At 38.6% G+C, this 14,582-nt stretch overlaps 1 protein-coding gene across 3 annotated transcripts in view; it reads right to left on the bottom strand.

Moving 5' to 3' along the window:
• Positions 1 to 456: 456 nt before the first annotated feature.
• RAPGEF5 (Rap guanine nucleotide exchange factor 5) overlaps positions 457 to 14,582 on the bottom strand; it is a 194,007-nt gene continuing 179,881 nt past the window's right edge. For all 3 annotated transcript variants that reach the window (XM_082047112.1, XM_082047108.1, XM_082047109.1), the window contains 2 exons: positions 1,589 to 1,694; positions 457 to 514 (listed from right to left, as the gene is read on the bottom strand). The gene's annotated coding sequence lies outside the window, so the exon portion shown is untranslated. The remainder of the gene's footprint in view (positions 515 to 1,588; positions 1,695 to 14,582) is intronic.

The raw sequence follows: 14,582 nt of genomic DNA, 5'->3' as shown, positions 1-14,582 counted from the left end.
CTGCTTACTTTTAGCCAGTAGAGATTTGGGCAGAGTCTTGTTGCTGTGACTGGCTAGAAAAATACAGAATATTGTGTTCCATCAAGGAATATGGTTTTACTCATGTCTAAGAGCTGAAAAGTAAAGATGTTTTGTGCACGTTGCCATGATCTGCACTCTCCACAGGAGAGAGGGGGACTTGCAGTGCCACCCAGGTAATGGACCTTGTGTGGAGGTTGCAATTAGGAATTGCTATCATTAGGATGGCACCAAGGACTACTGAGGCCAGTGCCACCATGCTAGATGCTTTGCAAAGGCATAGCACAAAGGAAGTCTCATGGAGTTTACAATACTGGTGTACAATCAGCAGCAGAGAGCATTAGGCATAGACAGGAGCACTCACGGGCATCAGCTGTGTGCCCACGTCCTAGGAAGGTCTGGATTCAAAGCCCCTCTCAGCCTCCTGTGCCTTCCGTTGTGGACACAGAGGTATGCAATGAAAGCTGTTGGAATGGGGAAAAGGGTGGCAAGGAACCTCAGAAAGAAACAGGAGGGAGAAAGTTGCTTAGCCATCCAAGAAGGAACTGTTAAAAAAGCCTGAAGGTAGTTTTTGAATCTATTGTCAAATCCTTCTTATGTAGGTTGAATGCTGCTATCTGGTTTTCCTTTTTATTCTCTCTCTCTCTTTCTTTGTCATAGCTGTTGAAAAAGCTTGTGTTAAAAAAACTTCCTGAGAGGATTGTGTTCAGAATGGCATCTCTTCAGATATCCATCATGAAGCACACTTCAGCTGAAAGTTAGACCCTCGAACCATGCACAGTCTTTGGAAAGGCTCCATCTTCCCTCCTCCACTGGAAAAAGCAAAATACGTGGAGATAGATCGGAATTACCCAGCTGGCCAGCACTTCACCTGTCCCCAGCACTAGCTAGAGTCACAAAACCATGTGTAGTGACTGCATGGTCACCAGTCACAGGGACTACACTGTCATACCAAGAGCTGCAGAAGAGAGTGGAGCAGTGAATAACATGATATACTTTCCATGATACACCTTCTACTATTCATAATTACAAGCTGACACATCATTATTATCATCCCAAATAAAGTAAGAACTTTGGGACAAAAAAAATATTTTATAGTCATTCGTTTTCCAGAAAAACAAAACAAAACAAAACAAAACAAAAAAACCTAGCCAAATGTCTCTTTGAAACATCTCTTCCTCATTGCCCCACCAAGCTGAAAGGAGTCTTGGCTTACTCTGTTTGCTTGCCTGGAAGTCAAAGTACCCCTTCAGATACAATACTAAGCACCTTATGCTCCACAGTTAATTATATCAACATGTTTGCATGAACATGTACTGGGTTTTTTCTTTCTTTCTTTTATTTATTTATTTTTTTTAATGTGGAAGAGCCGTTGCCATGGCTAAAAAAGTCTATACAAGTCTACACTCTTTCTATTTTTTTTTTAATGCAATTATATGATTTTGATACATCTTGTCATCTAAGAACTGAAACACCACCAAAGATAAAGCCATGGATGACTTCAAGGCCATAAATGGACATGATGTTTGAGATCGGTCTGGCTTGTGAGTCTGAATCTGGGCTGTCTTACCTGATTTATTTACCATCACCTACCAGGAAGAGACCAGTAGGTGTGCTCCAACTGGGAATTATTGTTCGCTGCCTGATTTTTGCTGTAAATCCATTTGCTGTATGATCTAAAAAATAAGTGACAACATCTTTAAGAAACAGACAATTGCTTGAAGCCAGGCTTGGTCATAACACACCAAGAAGTCCATGCACACACACCTTTACCTATCATGAGCATTAGTTTAATTGGGTTGAGAGTCAGACTAATCCAACAACATACCCAAAGCAAAATCCTACTAAGTTTGATTTTCTTCCATTGCCATTCAAAAGTCTTATATGTATGAGGAGTTTGACTGATACCAGCTGAGACAATGTCTTAATGTACTGCATCATTTATTTGTTCCACCCACCCTTCTCAACTTTTTTTGGCTGTTTACCCAGATAAAGGCATAATCTTAATTAAGACTGAATGAGGGGCAGAATGGATTCCTGCAGGCTATTATACAGTGTGTGATACAAAGCAACAAATAAACAATCATGCTGCATACCATGTCTGTAATTACTGTGCTCAGCTGTACAGCGTAGGTGAATTGGCTTTGCCTTCCCTATGTCTGTTCTCTACAGCAACCCTGCTGCACTGTAGGATCTGGAAACCCTTCCCAAGATGAGTGACTTGCTTCAGGGCCCTCAGTAAACATAGCTGCAGTTGAAAGGTCTTTCTCCCTGGTGACTGTACTGGGTGGGAGCTGGGCAATGGGTTGTTGCCAACCACCAGCCAGCTCGGAGGACAACACAGCCTCGCTGACAAAAGGAGAGCATGTGGCAGGAGAACATACGGCACTTACAGGTCTGTCAACCACATGTCACTGCTCAGAGCATCCCTTAGGAGTGCAGGTTTACCTACAGTTACTACTGGTGCGACTGGTTTTGCTCCTGACAAATGGCAACTGTTTTGCTCAGGCAGTTTGTGCACACATCTAGAGATGCTCTAAGGACAACACTCCCTCCCTGGCTAAGAAAATTTTTCCATTCCGTATTTCTGTGGGAAGTATTGTAATTGTTGGTTTGATCTTGACTGTTTTCAGTACAGCATATAGCACACACGCTGCATTTGTGGAAGTTTCTTGCGACAAATTTCGTGTACTGCATAGATGAAAATAACTTCTGGGGGATACATTGCTCAACAAATAATGGCGTGTAGTTCTAAACATCTTGTAGTCTTTCAGCAAACAGACAAGTATTTTCAGACTCTGAATTTTATTTTCTAGATTGAGTCTTTTCACCACTGGCACTTCAAGTACTCCTAACCAAGGTATCATATCACCCTAACCTTTTGGTTTTTTCCCCTGAATTTGATTATTTTGCTTTCCAAACTGAATTTGACTTAAAATTGAAGACACCTTTGTCTTGTGGGTGTTCATTAAAAAGGAGCTCTGACATGTTTCAAATCAAGTGTGTTTAGATTTGTAGTAAAGTAGATTATTTGCTTTTGAAACTAATTAAATCTATTGTAAGAGGCTGAATTAAATAATCTATTTTCCTTTAAAAAAATTCTGTTACTGTCAACACTGTCCTGAAATACTCTGTGCTTCCTAAATGCAGCTTGGGTACTGGAAAGCATGTCAATACACAGAAACTCATATTTCCTCTAGAATTTTAGAAAGTGTTTCAAACACAAATCAAAATAAACAAAACCATTAGGTCATGAGCCTTTGCTGATGAAGCATTTGTGGATTATTCTGATCTTTGGAGGCCAGGTGCAATCTCTCTCCGAGCAATAAATGGAATATTGAGCTGCACACCAGTAGCTATACCACCGTATACTGTTCTGCATCACCATTCTGGAATACAGTAAACAGATTATTTCCAATGTATTTGAATGGGCAATTGCTTAGTGCACATGAGACACTGAAATTTACTATTTTTATTGCAATTTTCTCATTTCTTCAAGCTTTGCTCAATTATTTTCAATCCCAGTGCTTGTTGACGCACATTGTAATGAAATGCCAAAAAATGGGTGTCCAAATGCTTTTTCAAATATTGTAATTAACCCTACATTCACATCAAATACATTTGGTGTGCCATCTGTTACAACACATATAGTGTTTGATGTATCAATATCAATTTCAAACAATCATTTGCACTACTGCTTCTCAGTCATCCTCACCCTTTGCTCTCCTCAGAGGTTTTAACAACTTCAGTAATTCTTTTGGTTCAGTGAAACTTTTAGTTGTTTTTGTTGTCAAATGCCGTCAAATGGAAGACAACTCACTTTTCGGTTATTTTATAGGTAATTTTGAATTGATCGGTCATGTCTAATTCTTTATATTCCTGCTGCATGACATATGTTTGGCACATTATCTAATTTTACTTCTGTAATTGAAGTCTCCAGGTAAGTACTTTGCACAAAGCATATAGTTTTTTTTTTTTTTTTAATGTAATTGCTATCAGATACCGTTTTCCATAGAAAGCCATGCAGCATGGCAGTTGATAGCTTCCTGAAACAATATTGTTGCTACTGCAGACATCCACCACTGAGACGGTGTAATGGTAGGCATATAACTACCAGATAGATAGATAGATAGATAGACAGACAGATAGATAGAGATAGAACATAGAATCTTAGAATGTCATGAGTTGGAAGGGACCCTCAAGGATCACCGAGTCCAGCTCCTGTCCCTGCATATGACAGCCCCACAGTTCACACCATGTGTCTAAGGGTGTTGTCCAGTCTCTTCTTGAACACTGTCAGGCTTGGGGCCCTGACACCTCCCTGGGGAGCCTGTTCCAGTGCTCCACCACCTTTTGGGTGAAAAATCTTTTCCTAATGTCCAACCTAAATCTCCCCTAAATACAGATAATTTATCTATATGTGATAGATACATAACTATAACTAAATGCATAGGTAAAATAAATTTATTTCATGTAATAAATCAGTTCACTTGCTTTTCTTCTTCCATTCTGGTATCAATCATGAAGGTTATAAGAGAGAGAGAGAGAGAGAGGGTTAAACCAGGATTTACAATTAAGTTCTCATTAACAAAATTCACACTACCCACCTAACTTCACATACTTTTAGCAACACCTGCATAATATGCTTTTTGCATTTAAGCCTCAAACCTCGTTGGAGAAGCGATGAATACTGTTGCTGTTTCCACAAACGGTGCCACATGAGAGTGCACTAACGGGGCCCCTGGAAGCAGAGCTCACAAGTGAGACCTCGTGAGGCCCAGCCATACTCCCTGGGACACCTTGCCCTTCACAAAGCCAGCAGCTCATCCCTTCAGATCTGCAGATCTGCAGCAGGGAATAAAAGATCTGTATGATATTCTCTAAGAGGCCCTACTTTAAACTTGGACTTGTTTCACTGAGGTAAAAGCTAGCTTGAATTTATACTCCTGCGATTGCTGGTAGAATCAGACTCCTGCTGCAAGGCCTAAGCAGGAGATGAAGACATTCTGGTACCAAAATCAATATTGTCACTGCATAAGGCAGCTACATGCGAGCAGAATAAAGACTTTGTCTCTGATATTTGTTGATTTTAAAACCATCCTGAGGAGGAGGGAGGGAGATTTTTCTTTTTACAGGTTCTTAAAGGTGAGAATTCAGACAGTTGCAGAAGAAGGTCTTGTTAAATCAGTGTAGTTTTGACTAATGAACGAGCATCAAGGAGTTTAATGACTGCTTAGCTCCTTGCAAGGCTTGCTTTCCTGCTAGGCTGACTCACAACAGCAACGCATGGGGAAGGGTACGTCCTTGGGGACCATTACAGTGAAACCATGGGATTCCTACAAACAATTTACTCTGTGGGAAAATCCCCCTTTTGGAACTACTATACTTTTCCAGAGCCTTGTTTAACTTTTGTTTGCCACAGCAGGGGCAACGTTTTTTTCCTCTCAATTCCTTTGCTGAAATTCTGCCTGTGAAAATGTGAACGTGGGTGCAGAGCAAGATGTGGATGCTATCGCTCTGCCACATAGGGAAGGTTCCTGTGCTGACTGACCTTTCTTTTCTGCCACCAGACCAGTTTAGTTTTTACCACAGTGGATGTATAGACTGGCTTCTGTAGATATTTAAGACAAAAGAAAGGTAAACTAATTCAGCTGAACAAATGCAGGATTGGGACTGTGCAAGTAGATTATTTCTGCTTGGATCAAACTTCCGTATTTTCCTCTCACTGAAACAAACTAACCAAAAATTTACCTGGCTGCAAACATTCCCTTCAGCTTTTAATGAAACACATTGGATGCTTCTGAAAGCAAAGTGCTGGATTCGCAAAAGAGGAGGAAACATTATCTCCTGTTTTCTCAGGAGCTCAGTCATTGGTGCAATAACGGAATAAAGGAAACTCGAGTTTAAAACCCTTCTTGTCTCTCTGGGATTCTCCCACACCTCTCTCATCTTCATGCCAAAACCACAATGTTGTAAGGTGTTCTGGAAATGTGCAAACTTTACTTAAATTTTGTACCATTTTGTAGAAATACATTTGAACTTTTTATCAGAAAAAATAATTAAAAGACATTTCTATGGGTAAATAATAACAAGTGTTGATTTGACTTTCAGCTTCATTACTTCTGGTCTAAGGCTGCACAGTTTGAGGGAGCAGGGGTTTTGTGGTTGGCTTGTTTGTTTTTTGTTTTGTTTGGGTTTTTTTGGTTTGGTTTGATTTTGCTTTTTTGTTTGTTTGGGGTTTTGTTTGTTTGTTTGGGTTTATTTGTTTGTTTGTTTCTGGAGATGGTGGTGGTTTTGCATCATTACCGGGAACATTAAGGCATGTGTTATTGTTTCTTCTTGCTCTGGTTCCAGTCACACAGATGGACAGCCACACTCTGCTAGACAGTAATTTTTCATCTCCTAAATTTTTTAATTTGTTCATTTAGGTTTCTGAACCAATAAGAGGCACAATTAATGACCACTACAGTTGTGTTAACTACTTTGTTCCTCCAGATGGTACTGCATAGACATCTCAGCTCCAAGAGCAAGGTGGAGCAGTTGCCTCCAGACGTCTTGGTCATAAACAATGTGTACCACCCAGGTTCTCTGGTAGATCACTTACTAACCAGACTGCATAAGGTTAATATAATAATAAGGACTTTCCTATATTATGAAGTTAATAGCTTCAGCTTCAGCATTTTACCCAGTGTCTGGTAGACTCAGACTTCCCTGAGCTATCCAATCTGATATATCAATATAGCTATAAAATTGGACAGCTTCTAGAAATAATGTTTGCAATGACTTCTTATTGTATAGTACTTTCCGTGCTTTAGAGGTTTATTCAAATACTCTTTTTTTTTTTTTTTTTTCTAAAAATTCCAGTTACAAGGGTACAGAATATGGAATAAATGCAAAATATACCAATACTTGCAGCTGAAGAAAAAAGTGGCTTATAAAAAAAAATGTGGCAGGAAGCACTGACAACTATGCAATTTGAGCATTGTACAGGAGTGCCAAAGCAGCAGTAGAATTGTTTTTCATTTCTTCATCCTTCCATATTTTTTTCAAAGGCCCTCTTTCTCTCCCACTTTGCACAAACTTCAAAAATCTGGTTTTTTTATCAGTTTAGTTTTGATATTTGCAGAATTTTACCTCTTCTTTATGATTCTTGAGAAACTGAGCCAAAACCCAGACAGTTAGTTCCAGTGTGACTATATCTACGTTAATATGTCTTGATTACAGAGGCTAAGTCCTGTAATCAAGCTCTAGAAATACATGTTCAAATTTTACAGCTTACATTGGAGCTAGCCTATCTAATCAGTAGGTGACAATTTTAACACCAACTATTTGATTCCCTTGACAGGCTCTCTGAATATGAAATTATTGACAAGTCTTAATAACTTTATTTTAAAAGCAGAAGAATTAAAGGTAATTCAAATAGTAAGGCCTTAAGAGAAAAATGATGACTGCAAAATTTTCTAGAACATCAGTTGTAAATCCATCCTCTGTGTAGTCACTTTCTCCTGCTGGTTGCCCGAGTGCCACGTTCATGAGGATGGAGCCAAGGAACAGGAGAACGGAACAGATTCATTTGCAAGTTCTGTTGGCTTGTAGGAAACGAAAGAGTGGTGGCTGTTCACCTGTCATATGAATAAAACTTTTTCAAGAAATGTTCATCATTAGGACTTGACTTCTGGCTATTTATTATGTCCACGTAGAACTACATGGAATGCTGGGTCTTTGATTTTGAGTCTGGTATTCCCAGAAGGCCAGGGCTTGATCAATGGAGATAAGCAAATAGTTCCTGACTCATTGGTCCTAAACAATTTTAATGATGATATAGATATGGACTTTGAAGACCAGAGATTAATAGACAAATATTTAGAAAAAAATCCTCATTTGAAGAGTGGGCAATTCCAACCGAACTAAGAACAAAACAGAAATATTTTGAGATCTGTTGAGTGTTTTGTACTGTTAGGCTTGAAAGATGGGCACAGTGCACTGCCCTATTTTGAATTAAAATTCATTGCTGAATAAAGTTTGAAGCAAGAACATAAAATATTTTTCCTTGAACTTTTTTTACTCTCCTTTGACTCCATGTCTTTTTTTTTTTTTTTTTTTTTTTTTTTTTTTTTTTTTTTTTTTTTGTGGGTGGTTTGCAGATAGCTTTGGTTGCTTCCTGACTGAATTTTGGTGATCATAAAAAGTGATGGAGATCAGAAGGGTGTCTCATGGGGATTTTGAAGATGCTATGTAAATCCTGTAATGTTTATTTTGCTTAATCCACTGCTTATTTAAAGAAACTGTTTTTCTGAAAGGAGCTCTGCCACTGGAGATATTCTCAATTCAATGAGTAAATAAATCAACTGTAAAAACATTTCTTAAATATGAGTCATTATACACAGGCAGCTGTCAGTGTGAGCTTGTTGCCGTCAATTAGGATGCAGACTGCACCTCGCCATCTGAATACATGAAACGCACAAACTCAAAATGAGCCAGCTTCTATTAAATATTTTACAACTTTTATGATTATAGCATTTGGGTTAAACTACTGTTCAGTTAGGCAGATTTTACAGAATTCACCTTGCAGTGCTTATGAATGCCTGTCTCAAAGACAAGCTTACAACATTGTTGTAAAGTATTTTTTTCATTAAATTTGGATAATTGAACAGTTTTAGGAGCTGTTTCTGATTATGATGCTGCATTTCTTTCCCTGTCTCAGTGCTGTGCTAGTGAGATGCTGCTCCATTGCCAGTTAGAGACAGAAGTAGTTGCAAGCAGATGCAAAAGGTTCTGCAAAACTTAAAGTGAGACTGAAATTGGCTAAGAAGGCCATGATTACCCACATCCCTCATGTCCTCCAAATCAAAATGAACATTGAAGCACAAAAGATTCTCCTTCATTAACATTCCTGCTTCAATTTCCACAGCAACTACTGGAGAACAGCTTCATGTGCCAGGTGAACATGGCTTTTGTTTTAGAAGTCCTGTCTGACATTGCTTCTGTGTGGTGAGAAAGTCAGAGTAACCTCCACTGTTTATGACTATAGATCTCTTGTTTTCCATTCTGGTGTCTCTTTTCCCAGATGGAAATCCTGGTCTCAAGTCTGGGATTTCTGCTGCTCTTCTCTACACCTTCTATTGCCCTGCCTATGGTGGACCAATGAGGTAGCCAAATAGTGCCCAAAGTACAAGTACACTGTCATTTGCAGAGCAGCAAAATAATGCTTTCTGTCTTGTTCTCAGTCCCTTTCCTAGCAATTGCTAACTTTCCATTTGCCTTCTGAGTACTCAAATGTTGAAAGATGTGAACCAGTCACTGTAGTCATCTTTCACATGAGGTCACTTGCCTAAATATTGCAGCATGTTCTCATTGATGAACAAATTGGTGGATTGCCAGAAAACAGCAATTCAGAGTACATAGGCCTAGTGAATTTGAACTGAACACAGCAATCCTGTAAGTCTTCAAACAAGTGTGGATCTACAATATCCACTGAAAAAAAAAAAACCAAAAAAAAAAAACACTCAAATTTTATAATTCCACTATCAATTTTAGGTCAAATTAACCTTCTCAGGTATGAAGGTTTGCATACCAAACAGATCTACTAGGAAAACAGTTCAGCGTGATCTCCTCCTGCAATGGTGCAACTTGGTAAATCCTGGAGATCTGGCATCAACTGCACTGGGGGCAAATGGTTGGTGGACTAAGACCATGTCCATCCTGGCATCATAAAGAATTCTTCATTGCTGATAAAGCAGAGGATATGCTTAATGAAGTAGAGGCTGCAAGCTGACAGGAGTGTTGGAAATGAGTGGAAAGGAATGGGCAGATCACAGGCAGAGTTGGCAGATGAGTTGGCTGCCCATCAGCTGGGGGTGAAATAGAGTGGAGCTGAGCATTGGCTGTGGCCAGCTGGTGCGATAAGAGAGGGAGCACAAGGAAGTAGTAAAACCACAAGCTCAGGCAGGATGGAGTTTGTTGTAGAAACTCAAGTTACTCTTGAAGCAATAAAGCTGAACAAAAATAACCAACCCTGCCAGCACCATTCATTATGGTAAGATGGTGAAACACAGAAACTCCCTTGGCCTCCAGGAAGTGCAGAGAAGTGAAACTTTCTCCAGGAATGAAGGCCAGATATGGAACATGATAGTAAAAATTAAGTGCTTTTACAGAAGGACTCTGGGCCTGAATTTTCACTGGTTTGCATTTTACTATCAGTTACAAAAAAGCAAATTTTCAGTTTCGTTGAACAAATAACAATGTGCATCAGCACAAACATCCATGCCTTTAAGAAATTATTTCCTTTTCCTTTTCAATGCAAAGTTCTAGTCCCTCCCTCCAACATGTTCTTTTTTCTCAGTAGTCTGCTACCAAAATCACTAAAAATGACATAATTAAAAACTTCAGATTTTCCAGTATTTTTGTGAAACATGAAGCTCTGTTGAAGCTGGCAGAAGCCTTGCCTGGATATAGATGTTGATACTTCACACCCATAAATTGCCCTGAATTTATTGAAAGAGGAAACTAGTTCTTCTTTGGGAATTATGTTCTCTTGGCTCTTGGGATTTCATATTTAACTTTATAAAAACGTGCGTCTTGTTGCTTCCTGTTATTTAACTGCAGGAATCCACATGCTCTAATCTTGCTTCTTACCAGTTTGAAGAGATGGGGTGGCAGGGGGTGTGCGTCTGTGTGTGGATGCATGAAACAAAATGGATTATGAATTTGAAAATTGCCAATTATGTTGCATCACACAGCTCAGAGCACTGGCACAATGATGAACCGCAATCCAGATTTTTCAGCTTAAATGACTGTACATTCAAGCAAGCAAATTAACCATAAAATAAAGGGGGGGGGGTTACAAAATATCCCAAGAAAGAATAAACTGCAGATAATAAGCACCAATCTGGTGTTGAATGCAGCCCAAGATACCAATTGTTTTAAGTCACGACAAAGACAGCTGAATGCTCATCTTGTGGATATAGAGCATGGATGATTGCTTGCCATGAGTATCTTCTCTCACAAATAACAGTTTTTTCACTCTTAATTTTCTGCTAAATTGGAAGCTAACTGCTTCCCACATTGTCGGCGGAGCACCTGCAGCTGTGCTGGATTTCTGCGCACCATTTCTTTTAGGTAAAACAGCACTCCACTTCCTTGAGCTCATCATTATGTTTATGTCTTCCTTTCATTGCGCTACCGCACTAATGATTCAGGCAGGCTGGTCAGTCATTAAGTGACAAGCAAATGATACCATATGCAACGTGTGACTAATCGGTCTGAACAAATGAAATCACAGACTTGCTTTTCCCATCATTCATTTCACAAACAGTAGCAATGTGGTGCACAGCAGGTAGTTCAGTTAAAACCAGCCTTGTAAAACAAATTTCCTGCAGCAGTTTAAGCGTGTTGTGATGGCTTCGATGCTTTAGCTGGTAGATGATGCCCAGGGGAAGTAAGGATGGTTGGGCAAAGGGAAGTAGGCAGGAGGAGGAATGCTCAGTACATACATTACAGTAATTAAAGGATTAGTTACCTTATTGGTTGGGGTATTTTGTTTGTATGGATCACAGAAATGACTGCTGGATTACCGAGCCCAAAACATGCATAACATACACAGTGCTTATCAAGACAGAATACACAAGTCCTTAACTAAAGTTCCCCAAAGATGCATATTTTATGCAGATGTAAGCAAAATTATCTCTGATAGCTATAATGGGAAGACCTATGTATACAAAAGTAAAACTTAAATTATTCTTTTTTTCTGTGCCCAAAATGTCTTTCATGGACTTTATTGAGAAATTTTTCTCAGCAATACTAGCATGTAAATATATATTTCAAGTATTAACTTTCCTTTGAAAATAGTGTAAAAATTAGCTGTTTGCATTCAGCAAAGATAAAGGTACGAATATAGTTTAATCTGCTATCATTAAAATTTTGTTAATATTAAATAAAGGTCCTGAGTAGCTTAAGCCATCTTCTGACTGGCTAGTTGAACTGTTTTACTTTTGTTGTGGTTACATGCCATCTCAGAGTTACACACTGTTGTAATGTCATTGACAAGGTAACAAACAGGACTTCGGAGCTTATTATACTAACTTCTTCAGCATGAACATGAAGGGCCCTCTGTCCTAAAATAAGACATTCTTTCAATCCTTTACTCAAAGCTATTTTTTTTAGCTGAAAAACCTCACAGGAAAAAATAATCTCAAACCAGTCTCATTTTTTTTAATGTAAGTAAGTGAAGAAAATCCAAAACCAGGATAAAAGGCAGAATATAGATGCATTCACTTAAACTGATATTTTGATAAGTTGCAATCATAGCTAATAAGGAGACACAAGAAGAATTTCTTCAGTTGCTCATGTACCAGTGTTAGGCGCGTAGATAGATAAGAAAGAACTGTACTCATTCATCTCCCAGCATAAATGTAACCCCATAGGTATTTCTCCAGCCTCGTGAAAATGTTTCCATGATTAGAATGTGAAAACCAATTCTTAACAAGGATCAAACAGTCAAAGGGGACACTCTTTTGACCTTCTGTGTCAAAGCAGCTTTATAGGTTTCTGGGTCACTGACAATTCAGAGGCAGAGGCTCATGAATACTTATGGATCAATCATCTAACAGATAAAAACACAAAGTGGGAGCAGGTGGTATTTTTTGCATATCATAGTGGATGACCACCTTCCACAGCATTCTTCCGACACAAAGAGTACAAAGTTGTTCTCATGGAGACAGAGCAGTTTTGTAAAGGCAGAATGGTTTTATGAAAGAGGCACAAGCAAAGAATATGCTTTTTATTTCAAAGAAGTGTATTTATTAATCTAGAACCAAAATATGCAGCATATCTTTACTGAATGGAGATCTGCTCCTAACTGAGGATACTAACTTAGGATGAAAGCTTGGAGTTCTGGTGGACACAGAAAATACATGTCTTCTCAGCATACTACCGTTGGCAGAAGGCTTTTGTGTATACTAAGAAAGAGCTGTCACATTGCTGTAGAGAAGTTATGTTCTGTTTTTCTTACTTAAATACTACCTACAGTTCTGCTTTCCACAATTCAAGACGTGCACTGATGCATTCACAATGGTCAAAGAAATGTCCTGCAGTCGAATCTGCCAGAGAGCACTGTCTAGTCAAAGTGCAAACCACATAATAACCTAATGTGTTACTTAACAAAACTTGTAAATATGTATAGGAGAACTACAAGAACAGACAGAATGGATCAAAACAGTTCAGTTCAGTATCCTCTCTCCAACAGCAATAGATGGGGATGCCTGGGAAAGAGGGAGATAATTCATCATAATTTTTAGTTCAGGGACTTTTCTGGGCCTCATGTTGTTTCTGTGCATTCAGCAATCACCCATGGATTTCTCTTTCATTAATGTGTCCAGCACCCCAGAGAACAGTGGTAATAAACTAGCAATGAAAGACAATAAAAAGATCTAAAAGCTGGAAGTGGAAGTTCCATACATTTAGTCTACTGTTTTTTGCAGTTGGGATAGTTAACTATTGGAATGATGTAACAAGGATTGTGGACCACTAGCAAATCTTACATCAGTTTGACTAATTCATTTCTGCAAACACTCGACTTCAAAGAGCTGTTTACATCATGATACATCATGAACTGTTCCAGATGTTGAATAAAATCAACACAAAATCCAGCCAACGACCTTTTGATCCAATAATTCTACAGTTGTGAGATACCTTGCTACTATTCTTCTACAGAAATTTAAAACACTATTCTTTCAGGGGCCTACATTATTGCACATCTAAGAGGAGAAAAGAACTTATTTGTTTAGATCATATTGTGGCTCAGTGCATTATTATAACCTCAGTAGACTCCACATGAACTAAAGACATACTGATTGGGTCCTGTTTATTAATGCCACTCTAGTAGTACAATTTCCACATAGTACCTAGGTAGTGCTTGCTCACCAGTGTCCAAGACTATAGTTTGTAAAGATGCCTTTCAGGAATCAAATGTTTCTGCAACAGATCTTTTTTTGCCAGGGCTGCAGTTCATCATTTAAATTGTTAAAATAGGGGGGAAAAAAAATATTCCTTTTTCTACTGCATGTTTTCCTTATCATGCCATAACCCAGAAACCTCTTCCACAGGATGTCTCACTCAGATCCTTCTTCTTCAGAGAAAATAAAGGTGTGAATATCCCCATTGCAACAAATATGGGATTTCATAGGGAGTAACATGCTATTCAATATAATTTAATACTTATCTGAGTATATGTTTATCCAGGCATTTGTTGATACCTGGTGCAGATTTACAGAGCATGCAAGGGAGTTGCTGGACACATTAATGATGTAGCTTTTCCATATCTTGCAGCTGTACAGAATTTTTTAAATGTTTTATAGAGTCAAAGAAAAGTGAATGGTGAAATGGGACAACGCAAGGTAAAAATAAAACAAAAAACCTTACTAGCTATTACAAACTAAAAATCAGTGCTTAGATATTTCCTAGTGACTTTTGTTTCTGTCTCTCTTTTCTTTTAAATACTGCCATTTAAAAAAAAAGAATTACAAAGGAAGATGCCCCCCATGGCTTTCTGTCAGATACTATCTTAT

The sequence above is a fragment of the Streptopelia decaocto genome (genome assembly GCF_964273445.1).
Source record: "Streptopelia decaocto genome assembly, chromosome: 2".
In the NCBI taxonomy this organism is placed as follows: Eukaryota; Metazoa; Chordata; class Aves; order Columbiformes; family Columbidae; genus Streptopelia; species Streptopelia decaocto.
Note: the sequence above shows the minus strand (reverse complement) of the source record. Positions and strands in the feature narration are given on the sequence as shown.